Source organism: Callithrix jacchus, chromosome 13 (assembly GCF_049354715.1).
Source record: "Callithrix jacchus isolate 240 chromosome 13, calJac240_pri, whole genome shotgun sequence".
NCBI classification, from domain to species: domain Eukaryota; kingdom Metazoa; phylum Chordata; class Mammalia; order Primates; family Cebidae; genus Callithrix; species Callithrix jacchus.
In genome coordinates, this window is record NC_133514.1 from 9,629,312 (window position 1) to 9,649,548 (window position 20,237).

At 49.0% G+C, this 20,237-nt stretch overlaps 2 long non-coding RNA genes across 3 annotated transcripts in view; one reads left to right on the forward strand and one right to left on the reverse strand.

Moving 5' to 3' along the window:
• LOC118146721 (uncharacterized) overlaps positions 1-4,377 on the reverse strand; it is a 31,818-nt gene extending 27,441 nt beyond the window's left edge. For both annotated transcript variants that reach the window (XR_013525437.1, XR_004732601.3), the window contains exons 1-2: positions 4,088-4,377; positions 3,257-3,592 (exon numbers count right to left, since the gene is read on the reverse strand). This is a non-coding gene — a long non-coding RNA (uncharacterized LOC118146721). The remainder of the gene's footprint in view (positions 1-3,256; positions 3,593-4,087) is intronic.
• Positions 4,378-8,050: 3,673 nt separating this feature from the next.
• LOC118146722 (uncharacterized) overlaps positions 8,051-20,237 on the forward strand; it is a 167,111-nt gene continuing 154,924 nt past the window's right edge. The window contains exon 1 of the long non-coding RNA XR_013525448.1: positions 8,051-8,377. This is a non-coding gene — a long non-coding RNA (uncharacterized LOC118146722). The remainder of the gene's footprint in view (positions 8,378-20,237) is intronic.

Here is a 20,237-nt window from a genome sequence, read left to right on the forward strand (position 1 = left end):
CCCCCGGAGGCCCCTGAGTTGGCCGGGAAACCATGTTAGATGCATCTGGTCCAGTCACCACCGCCCTCCCAGAACAGGTTCCTCCAACTGGTCTAGCCCCTCCTCCACCATCATCCTGCTCAGCTGACATGCTCAAATTTTGCTTCAGTGAAAAAATAAACCTGTAATTACTAGTCAGGTTTCTCTAGAAAAACAGATCTATCACGGGGATTGATTTATATGGAGCCCACAATTTGCAAGCTGAAAATGCAGGAAAGCTGGTGGTGTAAGTTAGTCTGAGTCTGAAGGTCAGAAAAACAGGAGCTCCGATGTTGGAGGAAAGGAGCAGGTGGCCGTCTCAGCTCAAGAAGAGAGAGAATGAACCCCTTCTTTGATGTTGGTTCTGTTCCTGCCCTCAGCGGATTGGATGCCCCTCCACAGTGGCGGGAGTGCATGCTCTCTTCTCAGGCTCCCTATCCGAATGCTGTTCTCCACTGCAAACACCCACACAGGCGCTCCCAGAAAGAAAGTTCTACCAGCTATCCGGACTCCCATAGCCCAGTCACGTTGACGCGGAAAATGAACCAGCCCACAGTAGTAACCCAAGAGGAACTTCCACAACATCCACACACTCCCTTGCTCCTCTTCCTGCATGTGTGTCCTCAATCCACCTTACAGGGTTTTTTTTGTTTTTGTTTTTGTTTTTCTAGAGAGAGTCTCACTCTGTCACCCAAGCTAGAGTGCAGTGGTGCCATCTCAGCTACTGCAATCTCTGCCTTGGGGTTCAAACAATTCTCCTGCCTCAGCCTCCTGAGTAGCAGGATTACAGGCATGTGCCACCATGTCCAGTTAAATTTTTTGTGTTTTTAGTAGAGATGGGGTTTCACCATGTTGGCCAGGCTGATCTCAAAGTCCTGACTTCAAGTGATCCAACTGCTTCAGCCTCCCAAAGTGCTGGGATTATAGGCATGAGCCACTGTGCCCGGCCTACCTTCTTATTTTTCAAGGGACAAGGGGACAGGAGTTAACCAGACTGGCCTCAAACTCCTGGCTCCTTGATGTGTTGGGATTGCAGGTGAGAGCCGCTGCAGCTGTCCTATCCACCTTCTCTCCTGCATCTGTGGACGACTTCTGTGCTGGCCACAGCCAGCCCTCCCTGTGTGCACTGTCATCTCTTATCTGCCTCGGGGCACTGTGCAGCCATTCTCTCTTCTGCAGCAATGCAGTGAAGAAATTCTACGAATGGACATTCATAGAATTACTAAACACTATCTCATAATTGTAAAATTTCTCTCATTTGAATTTTTGAGAGTTAAAATGAAGCCAATGAATGACCTTGGCAAATCTTTAGAAGAGTTTTAGAAAATCAGTATTATAATTTAAGTGTTGTTTTCAATGTCTTATACACAGTATTTAAATATATCATCTTTGAATGATGTCAAATTTGTTTACTTTTTTTTTTTTTTTAGAGACGGAGTCTCACTCTATTGCCAGGGTGGTGCAATCTTGGCTCACTGCAACCTCCGACTCCCTGGTTCAAGTGATTCTCCTGCCTCAGCCTCTCCAGTAGCTGGGATTACAGGCACATACCCCCCAGGCCTAGCTGATTTTCGTATTTTTAGTAGAGATGGGTTTTCACCATGTTGGCTAGGATGGTCTCGATCTCCTGACCTTGTGATCTGCCCACCTCGGCCTCCCAAAGTGCTGGGATTACAGGCGTGAGCCACCATGCCCAGCCTTGTTTACTTATTTTAATGTGTTTATATGATAGCACTAATCTACTAATCAGGTGGGTTGGGTATGTTACAGTAACAAACAAAAACCACTGCAAAAACTCACAAAAATCTCAGGAATTAGGACCAAAAAGGGGGTTGGCAGGTACAGTGGTACATGTCTACAGCACCAGCCACTCTGGAGGCTGAGGTGGGAGGATCACCTGAGCCTGGGAGGTCAAGGCTGCAGTGAGTCATGACTGTGCCACTGTATTCCAGCCTGGGCAACTGAGTAAGACTCTGTCTCCAAAAACAAGAAACAAAAAAAGTTTTTTTGTTTTTGTTGTTGTTTGTTTGTTTGTTTGCTACAGCTTCCAGGCCAGAGGGGCTGGCAAGGTATCTGTAAGGATTATTACAATCTTTAGGGACCCACACTTAAGGAACGCCCCCCCCCCCCCAACAACATGTATTCCCATTGGCTGCCCCAGGAGCAGGAAAGGTAGCAAAGACTTTTAAAACTCCCTGCAGAGGCGCTTTCACACTTCATCGGTCAAAGCGAGTCCCATGGCCAGGCCTAATTTCACAGGGGACGGAAGGCACAATCATTCCACGGACTCTCTGTGAAAGGCCCTAATGGCATCCTAAGGAGAATGCAGTCCATTACTAGTACTGCTATAAAACACGTGTCCACATTTTATGTTTTAGGATGCAGATGATCAAACCTTTGTTTTCAATCCTGATTCTCCAGTTTTCCAAATACTGTCACCTTACTCTACCATCCTTGCTAGGAATGCTGTCTGCTAACACAGTCTGCCTCGTTTCCACCCTTTCCTGGTGTGGGAGAAGCACAGCCGACAGCCAGTGTCCCAGTGGCAACGGGTGAGATGTGCATCTGGGGTCGGCCAGTGCTTCATCCTGGGCGGGCAAGATTCCTGAGCAAGCTCAAAAGATCAGCAAAACATGGTCAACTCAGCCCTGGGGAAGTGCGGGTGACTTTGGAGAGGGGAGTGAGTGTGGGGTCTGTAGTGGGTGCAGGAGCCTGTGAGAAGGTGTCTGGGAGATGAGAAGCAACAGCAGCAGCTTTAGAAGATGCTTGGATGGGGTCAGGGAGGAGATGGAACAGCAGGCTGGACAGAGCCCGTTCCATGCCTGCTTCTGCCAACTGCCAGCCTGGGATGCCGGATGAATCCCTCAGTTTTTTTTTTCTTTCTTTTTTGAAACAGAGTATCACTCTGTTGCCCAGGCTGAAGTGCAGTGGCATGATCTCAGCTCACCCTAACATCTGCCTCCCAGGTTCAAACAATTCTCCTGCCTCAGCCTCCTGAGTAGCTGGGATTACAGGTGCCCATCCCCATGCCCAGCTAATTTATATATATATATATATATATATATATATTTTTTTTTTTTTTTTTAGTAGAGACAGGGTTTCACCATGTTGGTCAGGCTGGTCTTGAACTCCTGACCTCATGATCCACCTGCCTTGGCTTCTTAAAGTGCTGGGATTACAGGAGCGAGCCACCACACCTGGCCAGATCCCTCAGTTTTCTAAAGCACAGTTTTGTTACCTGTAACATGGAAATAATAGGACCAATGCAAGGATGAGGTCTAGTTGAGGCACGTGACAGTCTCAGCACAGCACCTGGCTCCATCAGTGACAGTCTCAGCACAGCACCCGGCTCCATCGGTGACAGTCTCAGCACAGCACCCGGCTCCATCGGTGACGGTCTCAGCACAGCACCCGGCTCCATCGGTGATGGTCTCAGCACAGCACCCGGCTCCATCGGTGACAGCCTCAGCACTGCACCCGGCTCCCTCGGTGACGGCCTCAGCACAGCACCTGGCTCCCTCAGTGACAGTCTCACCACAGCACCCGTCTCCATCAGTGATGGTCTCCATTATGACTTAATGGAATGGAGAGCTGGGATCAGATTCTGCTTTGATACAATCAACTCTCCTCCCCACCCCACAACCTGCTCCCGAAAAGAAAGCCCAGAACTAAGATTAAGAAGCTTTGATTGGCCGGGTGCAGTGGCTCACACCTGTAATCCCAGCACTTTGGGAGGCTGAGGCGGGTGGATCACGAGGTCAAGAGATCGAGACCATCCTGGTCAACATGGTGAAACCCCGTCTCTACTAAAAATACAAAAATTAGCTGGGCATGGTGGCGTGTGCCTGTAATCCCAGCTACTCAGGAGGCTGAGGCAGGAGAATTGCCTGAACCCAGGAGGCGGAGGTTGCGGTGAGCCGAGATCGCGCCATTGCACTCCAGCCTGGGTAACAAGAGCGAAACTCCGTCTCAAAAAAAAAAAAAGCTTTGATTGTTCTAATCTGCTCTTCCCCTCCTCCAAGGGGATAAATAAACTCTCCACTGGCTTTAAGCCAACAGCCACCCACACCTTGACCGCGTGAAGTTTCTTCTTGTCTGCCCCACCGAGCACGAAACAGGCACCACGTGATATGTTTTCACTGCTCCAATTTTCCACTTTCCAGGCCAAGACGAATGGACAGAACTTCCAAAACACTTTGCAGAGACAGCGACCGCACAAAGCTGCAGCTCACAGCCTTGTCCCGTGGCTGGGAGACAGGATGCACGCTGAGCCACTGGGAGGAGGGACAGAGGGAAAAGTGGCTGCAGCTGCTGGAGCACCCACTTGAGATGCCTCCTGTGTTCAGTCAAGTTCAGAGTGATTGCTTCCTCACTCCTCCTGGCAAAACTGTTCAAGCTTGGCCCCGTGACAGCTCCTTGTAGAGTTTTTCCAGCTGATGTCATTCTTCCTAAGTTCCTCCCGGGTCCCAGCTAACACGATTGTGTTCCACCAGCATCCCGACCTCTGCCAGGAGGAATTCAAAGGCCTATTTTTGTGAATATGTGGCAGAGATCCCAGCCTCCGTAGAGGCCTTTTGCACTGGGGACATGGTAGAAAATTAAGCCCGGCAGGTAACCACCTACCTGCACGGCATGAGACCAGCTGATTAGAGGAATGAATGGACAGATCCATGGAGGGATTGAGTGGGCATTAACACTGAGCCTTCTTGTGAGCTGATTGTGTGAGACTGCAAATTCAGGGGCCACTGCGCACAGTCGTGTGAGCTGTGTGTTGCAGCGGGCCTCTGGGGAGCTAAAATCCACCCACAAAGGGGAGCTTTTCTGACATGTACAAAGGGCCGTAAGTGGTGGCTCAGACCTGAGGCTCTACCATGCAGTGAGTGCAGGGATGGAAAGATGGGGAAGAGACCAATACGAGCAGCACGTTCACTGTGTTCAACTAAACACGGCCTGAGAAGGACTCCGTGCTGCTCGATTTGAGTCCTGTGGATGAACCGTAACCTAGCTTAAGAGGCAGACAAAACTGAAGGTGTAACTTGGTAGTACGTGCCTCTGACAATAGCTGTCTTGGCCAGCCCCAGCACCCATACTTCAGCCAATCATACACTGCAGAGTGTTCAAACTGTGTTCAGATAAGTTAAACACCAACCTGTGACCCACCCAGCTGCTCTGTACCTCACTTCCAATTTCTGTACATCATTTTCTTTTTTTTGTCTACAGATCTCCTTCCACCACAGGGCTGTGCTGGAGTCTCTGTGAATCTGCTGTGATTCTGGGAGTTGCCAAATTCTTGAATCGATCATTGCTCAATTAAATGTTTTAAAATTTAATTCAGCTGAAGTTTTTTTTTTTTTTATTATTATCAACTACTATAGTATTTAAGGTTAGTTTCTTTCCCTTTTTTTGAAACTAACATGTACTGCGAGTCTGGTATGCCAGATGCCACGCTAAGCACTTTACTGATGTAATTTCAAAACCGCTTACAGGCTCCCTGCAAGACAGACAGATGCTAGCGACTAGACCCATGGTGTGGAGCGCGAGACGGAGCCGGGGATCCCTGACCAGAGGTAGGTGGCCAAGCAGCAGGCCTGCTCGACTCGAAATCACGGGTTTTCCTTCACAGTGACTGCTCTGTCCTTCCTGAAGTGTGTTCAGTGAGGCATTTTATTCTCTACCCTGCATTCATAGATATTATGTAAAATTTCAAATAGTATCTTTCTGTGAAATGGCAAAAGTGTGATGAGAAAGGACCTTGAAAATTGCTAAGTCTTACAAACATGACATTTTATTTATTATTATTATTATTATTGTTTTTTGAGACAGAGTCTCATTCTATTGCCCAGGCTGGAGTGCAATGATCTCAGCGCACTGCAACTCCCACCTCCCAGCTTCAAGCGGTTCTCCTGCCTCAGATTCCTGACTAGCTGCAATTACAGACACCTACCACCACAGCTGGAGAATTTTTGTATTTTTAGTAGAGATGGGGTTTCACCATTGCTGGCCAGGCTGGTCTCGAACTCCCAACCTCAGGCGATCCGCCTGCCTCGGCCTCCCAAAGTGCTGGGATTATAGGCATGAGCCACCACACTCGGCCAAAGATGGCATTTTAAATAACGTCATTAGACATTATTGCACGAGTGATACAGTTATCTCTTGTTAGGATGCAGTGAACAGCTCCTAAAGCTGCTTTTTCTCTTTTTTTTTTCTTTTCTTTTTTTTGGCTCAAGGGCCAACTTGGAGATATTTGGGAAAGAAAAGAAAGAATAAGGTTTCTCTGACTAGCTTCCCCGGACACAGGCTGGCCACGTGTTATGCCTTCAGTACCTGTGCACCATCCAGGCAGAAGTCACCCTCATGAAAAGAGAATTTGCTTTTTTAAAAAATGTGCTACTGACCTGGTGGGCACGAGAAAATTACTGCCAAACTGCAACAAGATATTGGTTGAGCTTGGCTTTGAATATCAACAGCAAAGCCTAGAAAATCAACCACAGAGGATTGGCCTTGGATTGCAAGAGAGAAGGAGTGATATCAACTGCCTCCTTGACCCAGTGATGGGATGGAATGTGCCGGCTGAGGGAGGGGTCAGTGGGCGGAGGGTGGCATCTTGAGGGTTGGGGAAAAGATTAGCTGGAACAGTTGACTTAGAGAGACAGGAGAGGATGGGGGAACCTGGTGGAGGCCAGCTGTGCCAAGAGTGTGGTGAGCCTGAGCAGGGCCGCTTGCTGGCATCGTAAGAGGAGCTCCCTGGTGAGTGGTCCTGGGGTGAAAAAGCTGTTGGGGGCTGGGAGAGCTTTGAAGGTGAAAAAGGAGATCAGTGTCCTGATCCTGAGCCTGTCCTAACTCCTGCAACTCGGGCAGGTTGTGTCCCCTCCAGCTCTGTCAACCTTAAAAGGGGTTGGGTGTGGGGGGTTTGGATTGGCTGCCTCTGGGGTTTCTTCTAGATCACATCTACTCTGCGTCAACTGCAGGCCACTGGCTGTTTGGGGAGAGCCCTAAGGATGAAGGCACAGGGAAGGGGTACAGCTGGAACTGGTAAAGAGGCAGGACAGGGAGAGAAGGGTGGCTTGAGGAGGGTCCCAAGAGCCATTTCTTCCTGGTGGACCCTCAGGGATGTGTGGAGTCTTGGGGGAATCATCTAGAAAGGGAGGTGGGGTTCACCATGGAGGAAGGGAGGGAGGAGGCAGGGAGGGGCGAAGGTGCTGGGGCAGGGAGATGGGTATTTGTGGGAGCAGGAGATGGGGGTGAATGAGAAACATGGAATGGGAGACTGGTTGGATTCCATCTTCCCAGCTAAGCGGGAGTTTCCAGGAAAGCACAGAGGACAGTGTGTGGGGCCAATGTTGTGGGGCAAACATTAGGAATTCAGGGCCAATGCATCAAACATTTCCAGAAACGCATCAAGAGCACCACTCAGAATGGAGAGGGTGTGTTTACGCTGACATTCATGACCTGCCTTGCTGATTTTTCTCCTGGATCCTAGGGAATGGTTGTTACTGCTCAAGCATGATGGTAAAGTTGCCATCGTGTCTCTGACTTATGAAGCACGATGTGGCCTGTTGTGGTCTGGACGGGGTAGGGAGAGGCTCTGTTCCCGTCAGCAATGTGTTGTGTCTGCTTGCTGTGGGGATGGGTCCGTCCAGCACACTGCCTATTATACCCATTTTTGGGGACCTGCAATTCGCCTCAAATACCAGGAATCCATCCTCATGTTACTGGATAGAGCTGTCCAGGTTCCTGGTGTTTTGAATAAAGAATTGAACAAAACTCACAGAGCAATAGAAGAACGGAGCGGTGCACAGATTTTCTGAAGACAGTTCAGAGTGGGAGTATGCTCGAGCAAGTGTCTCCGGAGCCTGCCTAATTAGGATTTCTGTTGAGCTAAAGAAACAGCAACACCACCTGGTGCCCTTTAGCGGCCTCCGATTGGCTACAGCCCATGAAGAATTGGCCTGTGACCAATCAGAGGCTGAAGTGGCTTGTTATGCGAGTGAGGGTGTGGCCGATAAACTGCAGCTGCTGCTCCTGCTTCTACGAATTGGCTGCACCTGCTGAGTCCCGTTCCCCTAACTCCCTATTTTCCAGCCACACTCATGCTCTAGGAGTGCCCCTCACTTTAGGCTCATTATGACTAAAGAAGGGGAGCTGAGGACTTGTCATCGCTTCACTACAGAGAAAAGGGCATTAAAAGTATTTAATAAGCAGCCAGGCACAGTGGCTCATGCCTGTAGTCCCAGCTACTCGGAAGGCTGAGGCAGGAGAATCGCTTGAACCTGGGAGGCAGAGGTTGCAGTGAGCCAAGATTGTGCCATTGCACTCCTGCCTGGGCGACAAGAGGGAAACTGTCTCGAAAAAAAAAAAAGTAAGTAGTAAGCATGTGTTGAGTACTGTGGTGTTCCAGGCACTGTTCTAAGTCCTGGGGCGCAACAGTTTGAATGTGTCTCCTCCAAAATTCAGGTGTTGCCAATGGGACGTTGAGAGGCAGGGCTTTCAGGGGCGATCAGGCCGTGAGGGTCGCTCCCTGGTGAGTGGGATTAAGATCCTTCTAGAAGAGCTTTGCCCAGCATGTGGCTGGCTTGCCCTCCCAACCTCACCACATGAGGACACAGCCTTCCTCCCCTCTGGAGGGTGCAGCCTCATTCGAGAGCCAGCCTGCCGGGGCCTTGATCCTGGACTTTCTAGCCTCCAGGACTGTGAGCATTACATTTCTGATCTTTATAAATTACGCAGTCTGTGGTATCCTGTTAGCGTAACATGAAACAAACTCAGACTTGGGAATACAGTGGGGGGCAAGGCGGGTGAGGACCCTGGTCTCCAGGAGCTCACGTGTTAGCAGATGTTAAACCCACTGCTGTACGTGCTCGAGCAGGAACATAGCTGAAAAGAGGTCGATTTTCAGCACGGACTCCGTCATCTCCCTGGACTCTGGCCAGCTTTTCTGCTCCTCACTCCGAGATGAAACTGCTTTCTATTTTGATCAGGCTCAGAGATTCCAGGCCCGATGCCGCTGACCTGCTCGATCTTCTGAGGTGGGCGGGCAGTGTCTGTAGGCTCCATCCCTGTATGGAATATCCCCGTCACCGGAGGCAATGGTGGCTGGTCCAGCGCGAGTCATCACTTTTCCCTGAGGAGAGGAGATGATCGCTCAGCTGTTCACAGCACTTTGCTCTGGCTTCATCATACCCTTTTCAGAAGTATCAGAACTCCCTTCAGGAAAATAAAAGGGTGCAGCCTCCAAAGGGGGCAACTGTTAAAAGCAGGAGGCACAGGCTGGGCATGGTGGCTCATGACTGTAATCCCAGTACTTTGGGAGGCCGAGATGCGCAGATCACCTGAGGTCAGGAGTTCGAGACCAGCCTGGCCAACATAGTGAAACCCTGTCTTTACTAAAAATACACACACACAAAATTTTTAACCAGATGCAGTGGCATATGCCTGGAGTCCCAGCTACTCAGGAGGCTGAGGCCGGAGAAGCACTTGAACCTGGGAGGTAGAAGTTGCAGTGAGCCAAGATCATGCCACTGCACTCCATTCTGAGCAACAGAGCAAGACTATCTCAAAAAAAAAAAAGGGCAGGAGATGCTGTGTCTTTGTCCACCCAGGCTGCCGTCACAAAATGCCATAGACCAGGCGGCCCATAAACAACAGAAATGTATTTCTCACTGTTCTGAAGGCTGGAAGTCCAAGATCAAGGCACTGGCAGATTCTGTGTCTGTGATGCCCTGCTTCCTTAATGGTAGGTGGCATCTCACTGTGTCCTCTTCTCACTGTTAGCCCCTTTTACGAGGGCAATAATGCCACTTAGGAGGGCGCCACTCAGGAGGGCTCCACCCTCATGACCACACCACCTCCCAAGGCCCCACTTCCTGAGACTAAACACTGGGAGTGAAGATTTCAGCAGGTGAATTTGGGGCCACAGCATTCAGCCCGTCACATCAGGGGAGGTGGGGCAGGGCCCTCTGGCTTGGAGGTCACTTTCCCAGCTTATAAACAGAGGCCTTGGGGACTGGCTGGCAGTGAGCCCACCCCGGGGCACCTGTTTGGAATCTCAGGTGATGGGTGTATTTCCTTCATCTCACCGGACTGCAGCTGTCCATCCAGTTGGGATTTGGATGCTGGGGGACGCTTGAGCTAAGTCAGGGTCCCCTGGACTCATGTTTTCCTCTGACAGCATTGAAGTGTCCCTGCTCCTGGGCAGCCCATACCTTCCTGCCCCTACCACCAAGGCAGCTGCCCTCTGGAGCTCAAGCTGGGGACTGAGGTTGTTCCCAGGGCTGGAAGACTCTTCCTGGAGTGTGATGGCTGGACATGTCCCAGCCTGGAGCTGGAGGAGGCTTTTCCAGCAGCCCCGCAGAGGCTGAGGCCCCTGGCAATGTGGCGCTGCCATGTGCCCCGGCCCCCAGGGCGTCAGGCCTGCCAAGGCAGGCTGCTGTGGCGGGACAGCGTTTGCTACAGTCTCTCAGGCAACTGCTTTGTATTCAGTGGGTATTTTCCTTGGCCTGTCACCAAAACACAGCTTGTCTTGGGGTGGAGGAAAACCAATGAAACAATTCTCAGGAACAAGGGGGCAGCTGTGGGGGAGAATCTAGGGGCAAAATCCCAGGGCAAAGACCATGGGCTGAGTGAGAGCCCCCTGTCTGTGCTCCTGGCACTGCCTCCATGTCCTGCCTGGAGCCAGACACTTGCCTTCATGCCTCAAGTCCTGCCTTAGAGCCTCCTCCATCAGGAAGCCTGCCTTGTTGTCCTCCATCTCCTAACTAACACTGTCCCCACAGGATGGGATGTGAGCTTCACACCAACAAGTAGGATTTGTTGTTTTGATTGGAGTTTGTGTTTGTTAAGGTGGTGCGACCCAGTTTTAAAGCAGTCTGCTCCAGAGGTGTGGGGATGAATGTTTCCTGAGCTCAGGATAACTTTTGGTTGTTTTAGCATTCTAAAAAAATTCTTTTTTATTTTTCTGAGACTGAGCCTGTCGCCCGGGCTGGAGTGCAGTGGCTCAATCTCAGCTCACTGCAACCTCTGCCTCCCGGGTTCAAGCAATTCTCCTGCCTCAGCCTCCTGAGTAGATGGGATTACAGGCAGGCACCACTATGCCTGGCTAGTTTTTGTATTTTTAGTAGAGACGGAATTTCACCATTTTGGCCAGGCTGGTCTTGAACTCCTGACCTCAGGTGATCCACCCACCTTGGCCTCCCAAAGTGCTGGGATTACAGGTGTGAGCCACTGAGCCTGGTTAATGTATCTATAGCATTTTTAGGCTCTCAGCAAAATGGAGAGGAAGGTACAGAGAGTTCCCTTAGACTCCCTGAACCCCCTGTATCCTCCCCACCTAGAGTGGTGCATTTGTTACAACTGGCGAGCATCTGTTGACCCATCATCATCACCCAAGTCCAGTTTACCCTAGGGCTCACTCTTGATGTGTGCTGTGCATTCAGTGGGTTTGGACAAAGGTGTAATGACATGCATCCAACACTTCAGTATCATACAGAGTAGTTTCACAGTCCTAAAAGTCCTCTGTTGGTTCCTCCTTCCCCACTAAGTCCTGGAAGCACTGGTGGTTCTGTCTCCATAGCTTTGCCTTTTCCAGAATGTCACAGAGTTGGAAACATACAGAGGCAGCCTTTTCAGACTGGCTTCTTTCACTTAGTAACCTGCATTAAGTTTCCTCCATGTTTTTTCATGGCTTGACAGTTCGTTATTTTTAGTACTGAATAATATCCCATCGTTGGGGCTGGGCACGGTGGCTCCCATCGGTAATCCCAGCACTTTGGGAGACAGAGGCGGGCAGACCATTTGAGGTCAGGAGTTCAAGACTAGCTCGGCCAACATGGTGAAACCCCATCTTTACTGAAAATACAAAAATTGGCTAGTTGTGGTGGCAGGCGCCTGTGATCCCAGCTACTTGGGAGGCTGAGGCAGGAGAATCACTTGAACCTGTGCTGGGAGGCAGAGGTTGCAGTGAGCCAAGACCATGCCATTGCATTCCAGCCTAGGCAACAAGAATGAAACTCCATCTCAAAAACAAACAAATCCCATTGTCTCGATGTACCACAGTGTATTTATCCATTCACTGATGAAGGACACCTGAGTTCCTTCCAAGGTTTGGCAACTATGAGTAAATCTGCTGCAAACGTTTGTGTGCAGGTTTCTGTGTGGACCTAAATTTTCAACTCCTTTGGGTAAATATCAAGGAGCACAAGATTGATCATATGGTGAGAGTAAGTTTAGTTAAGTGTTTTGTTGTTTTTTTTTTTTTAGATGTCATCCAGGCAGGAGTACAGTGGCTCTTCACAGGTGCAATCATTGCACACTATAGCCTCAAACTCCTGGGCTCAAGCAATCCTCCTGCCTTAGTCTCCCGAGTAGCTTAGACTACAGGCATGCACCCCTGTACCCTAATTTTGCAAGAAACTGCCAAACTCTCTCCCAAAGCACCTGCCCCATTTTGTGTGCCCAGCTCAATGAGTGAGAGCCCTGTTCCTCCATAGCCTCCCCAGCATGTGGTGTGGACAGCGTTCAGGGTTGTGGACACTCTACTAGGTGTGCGGTGGTGTCTCCTGGCTTAGGTTGCATTTCCCTGATCACCTAGGATGTTGACATCTTTCCATCAGCTTGTTTGCCAAGGGCACCTGTTCCCCACACAATGACAGTATCCCACTAGGCAGTCGCTGGAATGTGATGCTGACCTTGTTCTCCGGCCCCTGAAGTTAGAGCATGGGCTTCGTGAGGGCAGAGATTTTCTTCTCTGTCTGTTCCCGCTGCCTGGCTTGATGCCTTTCCCTAAAGACTCCAGACACAGCCTGGGGAGTAAGAGCCAAGTCCACTGTGTGATCATGGATGGTGCGTAACCTCTCTAAGCCTTGTGCTTTTCACTTGTGAAATGGGTTGAACAAGAGGACCAGCTTCATGGAGCCATTTTAGTCATAAATGCGCCTTAGCAGCATAGAGCCTGGCACAGGGGAAATATTTAGAGAAGGTTAGTTGATGGGGGCAATGATTATTCGATGTGCTTTTGGAGGGATGACCGAGTCCTGTTAGGCTAAAGAAGAGCTGACCTCCGGCAGGACAGCCAATACCATTCTTTGGTACCAAGAAACGTGCTGCCTGGTAACCAGAGTGCTTCTTGCCTTGTTGTACTACAATTTTTTTCCCCCAAAGTACATGGCTGGTACTTTTTGGATGATGGGTAGAAAAGGTTAAAACCAACCAACCATGGTGGCAGCCAAGCAAACTTAAACCCCCGAAGCCAGAATTCAGCTGGAAAAATACGCAGTTCCAATGTCAGAATTAAATTTACAGACGAAGAAAAATTACCTAATTTGGGGACTTTACCCAGGGAATCGAGCTCAAATAGCGGCCCTGGGGTCAGCTGGTCAATAGGAGGCTGGTCCCTGTACAGCTCTCTCACTTTCTCCACTCTAGCCAAGGCCAGCCCGGCCTGGCGCCTTTCCTCACACCATTAACACGGACAGCTAATGAGATGTTGGAACAGGCCCAGAGAAAAACCTTGTCCTGAGCACTTCCTCTCCACTTCACCGGCACAAACATCTATTCTGGGTTTGGGCTATTCTCCAAGTTGGGTTACATGATGATAAACAACAGGTTATTTTGGTGAGTAAAATTTTAGCTGGGTTTCATGAAACATAAAAATAATGTTTGAAAAGACAATTAGGTGGGAAAGTAAGAGGCGTGAAGAATTGTCGGCGGTTCTCAAAGTGTTTTCCATTGAGCTTCTTGTTTATTTCTTGATGTTGTGGAAAGACCTGCTTGGCCACGCTTTTCATGAGTTATCTGTGTTTCCCATGGACTTGGGGTCTTTGTTTTATAGACTGTCAATTATTTATGTAATTTGAGGGATAAAAGTGGACATTCAAGAAATCAATAATTAGCTGGCTTGAATCTGCTGAGAAATTCAGAACAGTGTTCACAATGAAAATGTACAAAGTAAGTCAACAGAATCTGAAGAAGTAATTTAACCTGGAATGACAAAATGAAAGGATGGTTCCCATGTAACCTCATAAATTTCCTGCCTGATGCATCTCTAGTCTCTGATTTCTAATAAAATTCTCATGAGAACATAGTATTGCTCCATAAAAACTCCTGAACTCTCCCCATGAGAACGGGCTGGTTTATAAGGGTGCATGGGTTCAAGGCTGTGGTTTATTTATTAAAAATTTCTCAGTAAATATATCATGGTCCACTGCAGAGTGCCCCTCAATTGTGGGGAGGCCATGTATCATTTCTGCCATCCCCAAGTATGAAGAAAAACAAGAAGAAGCATGCCAGGAACTCTCTGGATCAGAAAAAAAAAAGTGGGAACCTTGTATTTTTCTTAAGAAAATTCTAAGACTGTCTGTTTACCTTTGACCCCAAGAGACCTCGTGGGAGTTTCACATTTGCTTCATGAAAATCTGAGCACGCTTGCCAAAATGGTTGACAGGCAGTCCTTCAAGGGCGAAGGAGGCTTGGCTTGGTTCCTGCCCCTGTTGTGGGTCAAGCCCCTTCCGGGGAGCATAGGGCAGAGCAAGGCTACTGGGTGGGGGCTGTGAATACTTTTGAGGGATCTCAAATGTCTCAGAAGAAAGATATGTACTTACTTACACGTGGTCACTCACCTTTCCCCACACGCCTGCTACCTGGAAAAATGACATTCACTCACGTTGTGCTTTTTTTTTTTTGGATGGAGTATTGCTCTTGTTGCCCAGGCCGGGGTGCAGTGGCGCAATCTCGGCTCATCACAATCTCCTCCTCCCGGATTCAAGCGATTCTCCTGCTTCAGCCTCCCAAGCAGCTGGGATTACAGGCATGCACCACCACACTTGGCTAGTTTTGTATTTTTAGTAGAGATGGGGTTTCTCCATGGTGCTTAGGCTGGTCTCGAACTGCTGACCTTAGGTGATCCACCCACCTTGGCCTCCCAAAATGCTGGGATTACAGGTGTGAGTCCCGCGCCCAGCCACATTGTGCTTTTAATCTGGGTCAGATATTGCTAACCACTTTGTGGGTCTCTCCTCACTCCATCCTGCACACAAGCCTACGGCATGGGCCATTGTTACCACCTTCATCTTAGAGAAGGGGAAACTTCACCCAGGAAAGTTACAAAAGTTGCTGATGTCACACACCTGGTCAGGGACAGAGCAGGTCGATTTCACCTTCAGGATGATGTGCATCAGAAGGTGAGATTGGAGACGCAGTGCCAAGGAGGGTGGCTGGAACACCTGGGAGGCTTTCTCACGTCACCCTGCTTAGCCAAGGTCCTCTTCAGACAAACCCACAGGATTGGAGGGGACATGTGCAGAGCACCCACGGGCTAGAGCTGTGCTGGTGGGTTCGTGGGTGGGCCTCATGGGCCCTTGCAGCAGCCCGTGGGAAGGAGATGCTGGTCTATTGTGTGGCTATCTTCCACTGGGCTCAAGGCCTGGACCTCATATTTCTAGCACTAGGTATGACCTTGGTGCATATGGTGTCATTGGGTAAGAATAGGCTTTGGTCTATGGCTGAGACAGCAGAATTAACAATTTAAAACATAGATTATTTACTTATTTTGAGACAGTTTTGTTCTTTTGCCTAGGCACTCTCAGCTCATTGCAAGCTCCGCCTCCCAGGTTCAAGTGATTCTGCCTCAGCCTGCTGAGTAGCTGGGATTGCGTGCACCCACTATCACACCTGGCTAATTTTTGTATTTTTGGTAGAGCTGGGGTTTCACCATGTTGGCCAGGCTGATCCTGAACTCCTGATCTCAGGTAATCCACCCACCTTGGCCTCCCAAAGTGCTGGGGTTACAGGTGTGAGCCACTACACCTGGCTAAAAATAGAGTTTAATTTTTTAAAGAAGTTACAGGTTTAGATGAAATAGAGAGGAGAGATCTCTGGAGATCTCTCATATCTCCAGAGGCACCCCTGTTATCACCAGAGTGGTGCATTTGTTTTTTTGTTTTTTTGAGATGGACTCTTGCTCTGTCACCCAGGCTGGAGTGCAGTGGGTGATCTCAGCTCAGTGCAACCTCTGCCTCCTGGGTTCAAGCAATTCTGTCTCAGCCTCCCAAGTAGCTGGGATTACAGTTGCCCACCATCATGCCTGGAAAAGTTTTGTGTTTTTAGTAGAGACGGGGTTTCGCCATGTTGGCCAGGCTGGACTCAAACTTTTGACCTCAGGTAATCTGCCCACCTCAGCCTCCCAAAGTGCTGGGGTTACAGGCATGAGCCACTGTGCCCAGCCCAGAGTGATGCATCTGTTACAGTCCATGAACCCTCGCAGACACACACCATCACCCAGAGTCTATTATGTCCATTACGGCTCACCCCAGGGTTGCGCATTCTATGGATTTGACACAGATACCGCGTCATCCATCCACAGTTACAGTGCCAGACGGGCTGCCATTGCCCTACGAATCCTCTGTGCTCCAACTATTCACCCCTCCCTTATCCTGAACCCCCGCAGCCACTGCCCTTTTCCCTGTCTCCATAGCTCTGCCTTTTCTAGAATGTCATAAGCTGGAATTGCAGAGAATGCAGCCTTTAGAGACTGGCTTCTTTCACTTAGTAACGTGCGTTTAAATTCCCTCCTTGTCTTTTCATGGCTTGTGGGCTCATTTCAGAGTTGAGTAATGTCCCCGTATCTGAGAGGGGCACCTCACAGAAACGAAAAGCACTTGCTAGAGCCACGGAATTTAGAGCTGAACATGGCAGCCCCAGTGGCCCGTTCCAGAACTCACTGTCCCTGAAGAGATGCAGAAGGTGACTTTATTTTCCTTAAGACAACAGCAACCAGAGGCTGACGTGTCCGTCCCCACAATAACCATCTGCCCGTGGATGAACAAGCAGAGAGCCCTGGACGCTTCGTCGATGCTGACTTCACCTTTAATGGCACCTGGTGTTGCAAATGAAAAGCTGTCATATTCCTTTTAATGGAGAATTGGTAACTGCATCTGAACACCTAATTATCTTCATAAACCCCGACACACAGTGCTCCGACGAGGGGCAGGCTGGCAACTTGCTGGGCAAATGCAAAGTGTCCCGCACTGCTAAGCTTTTCACGGGCCCCTTCGTCCGGTCCTCACTGGCATTTCTGTGTTTGAAAACAAGGGGTTGAAAATCAGGCCTCCAAGCTTGTGCTTGAAAGGACAAGAGCAGAGAGGCCTAGGTGTGCGAGGGAGGGCGCCAGTGCCACCTGGTGGCCGCGCCAGGGAGCCCAGGTTCCAGCCTGGGAGCAGCTGTGAGTACCAATCAGTCCCCATCACTCCACAGGGTTGGGAATTAGATTTCCAGTCGCTCCTACAGCCAAGCCTGAATGTGAAAAAAGCTGAACCCCGTCACATACGCCTGTCTCACTAGCTCACCGCAGAATGGCTTTATTATGAGAGTCAACAGGATGTCAGTGTCATGACGGTCTCCACTAAGAATGGCCTTTTGCAATTTAGAATTATGGCTCAATATTACCATGAATTAAGTGAGAGAAGGCAGCAGTGGAACATTTATTTCAAGCCTAAGTCAAAACTAAGCCAGAGTAAGCTTTCCGCAGACAGTCACTGAAAATAAATGACTGAAAATCCTGAACATTTTTAATAATCTTACAAAATTCACCTTGGGCTTCTGTCCACCTAACTCCATTATTCAGGTTTGCTAAATGACTCCCCGACTGCTGGACCAAAAAAAAAAAAAAAGTATATATATATATGTGTGTGTGTGTGTGTGTGTGTGTGTGTGTGTATGTGTGTGTTGACCTCAAAATTCCTAAGACATTTGAGAATGGGAGGTTGGGTGTGATAATCTAACTGGAACTTTATCATTCATTCTGCAATGGCTGTTATTTAAAACAAACAGACCCCTCACGGTGGCTTACCCTGTAATCCCAGCACTTTGGAAGGCCAAGGCAGGCAGATCACTTCATGTCAGGAGTTCGAGACCAGCCCGGCCAACATGGTGAAACCCTGTCTCTACTAAAAATACAAAAGTTAGCTGGTCATGGTGGCATGCACCTGTAGTCTCAGATACTTAGGAGGCTGAGGCAGGAGAATCACTTGAACCCAGGAGGCGGAAGGTGCAGTGAACCAAGATCATGGCACCACACTCCAGCCTGGGTGACAGAGTGAGACTCCATCTACAAAAGCAACCAACCAAACAAACACACCTAACAACTAAGATCAATCCCTTCTTCTTCACTGTTCTTGGAAGTTCTAGGAGTAACAGGGGAAGACAGGGACCTCACAGTTTTCCATATGGAAAGGAGCTGTGTTGGTTGCTTCATAAGCGCCATCTCATCACTGGTGTAACAGTGATTACCCTGTGAACTTTTAACGCCTGAGAAGCACCTGTGCCTTAATCCCCCGGAATTCCATGGATGAGGTTTCTGCCCTTATGAAGTCTCCAAGGTCACCAGATGAAAGCAAGATCTCTAGAGATGATATTATGGCTTTGTCATAATTACTGCAAAACTATCGGCAAAAGCAAGCTCGACCCTCCTCCAGGTGCAGTGTGTGTTTGCCTTTGGGGTGAACCAGGTGAGGCAGGACCGGGCTACACGTGCCGCCCTTCTTCCCTGGCCCCAGTCAACAGCGAACCCCTGACTACCCAGGATGACTCCCTCCTCTCAGGAGGGACATGGGAGACTCAGCTTGAGAAACCGCAAAGCCAAAAGGAGGCTTCTACCACATGGGCGAGACAGCTCACACCCGCTGCCTTTGTGGATATGCGTGGGAATTCCATGACCTGGCCAGACCAAAGAACAATATCTGTGCTCTACAGAAAACTGAGTCTCAGAAAGATTAGGTCATTTGTCTTTTGACACAGAATTAGCTGGAAAAAGAGCCTGGAAGAGAACCCAGGTCTCACATCCCGCTTCACTTTTCTCAATTCCTTGCTTTGCCCTCAAAGGCACAGTGAGCCAAAAAAGTTCGTTTCTTCAGACTTAGCCAAACTTTAGGGATAAGAAAAGAAGAAGAAGAAAGAGCTGATCTCCCTTCTTTTGTCTCAATGCTCTATCTTTTAAAGTAACTTAAAGACAAAATATCACTTTGAATCCAGCACTTTAGGGTCTGAGTGGCATCCTTAATCGGTCTTGGTTGGTTGTTTTTTGTTTGTTTGTTTGTGTTCTCCTATTTCAGTTTAAAGGACACACCAAGAACAAAAATCCATATTGTTTATTCCGTTCCCAATGCCATCTTCCCCCTCTTTCCCTTCTCCCAACCCCAGCCTGGCCGATTTGTGAGCAAATCAGAAAAAGCCCCAGTGGTTGAAAACCTGTCCATGGTTCACTACAGCTGGAAAGAATCGTGTTCCACCAAGATTCAGACCCCATTTATAATGGAAACCCTTACAGGCAATGTTGTAATTACGGTCGTGCCATAATGAATGTATCTGTGCGGTCAAAGCAGTGGATTTTTCCATGGTATTTTTCCATGGAAGATTTCCTCCCCGAGAGAGGTTAACTGAAAATCTGGACGAGAGCTTTGACTCTAGCGGACGATCCCTCCTGACACTGCTGTAGCCTGAAGTTAACTATTATATTCCCTTTGCTAGTCATGACTAGCAAGGGGGGTATTAGTCAAATTGATACTTTGCAGGATCGATGGCAGTTGGGGAGTTGGGGGTGGTGGTGTAGCAGCTAACTTCGGTAAACTTGTAGTGTCTTTCTGATTTTTTTAAACCAGGAAGTATTGTCTTTTTTTTTTTTTTTTTCTGACATGATGACTGAATTCAGGTAGAAAGGTCCAATAGGGCTAACTGGTCTTAGGGCGACTAACCATCCCAATTGGCCTGGGACTATCAAGTTTGGCCACTAAAACCTCATATGCCAGGAAATCCCTCAGTCCTGGGGAAGGCAGGAGACTTGGCCATCCCAGGTAATATGGAAAAGAGAAGCACATTTGGGAGGTGAGCCAAGCGTTAGGTTGGTGCAAAAGTCACTGTGGTTTTTGCCGTGTTAAAGAGAACAAGCCGACTTGAGTTTTCGAGTAAAATTTTTTCTTGGTGTTTCAAAAAACCTACTTGGTGTCAGCAGCATTTAGCTGAGAGCTGACTCAGGAAAGGGCTCAGAAGGAATGTGAAGGTCCCGCGCCTGGTACAGCAGAACGTCATAGGAAAAAACACAAGCTGTTGTTCTGCCCAGCCAGTTCATGGGTTGACCCATCCTCTGGGCATGCAGAGGCATGAACAGAATGAGACATTTCACGGGTATCAGGCCCTCCCTGGAGGCCACTGCTGAGGCTTTGGCTCCTCCAAGC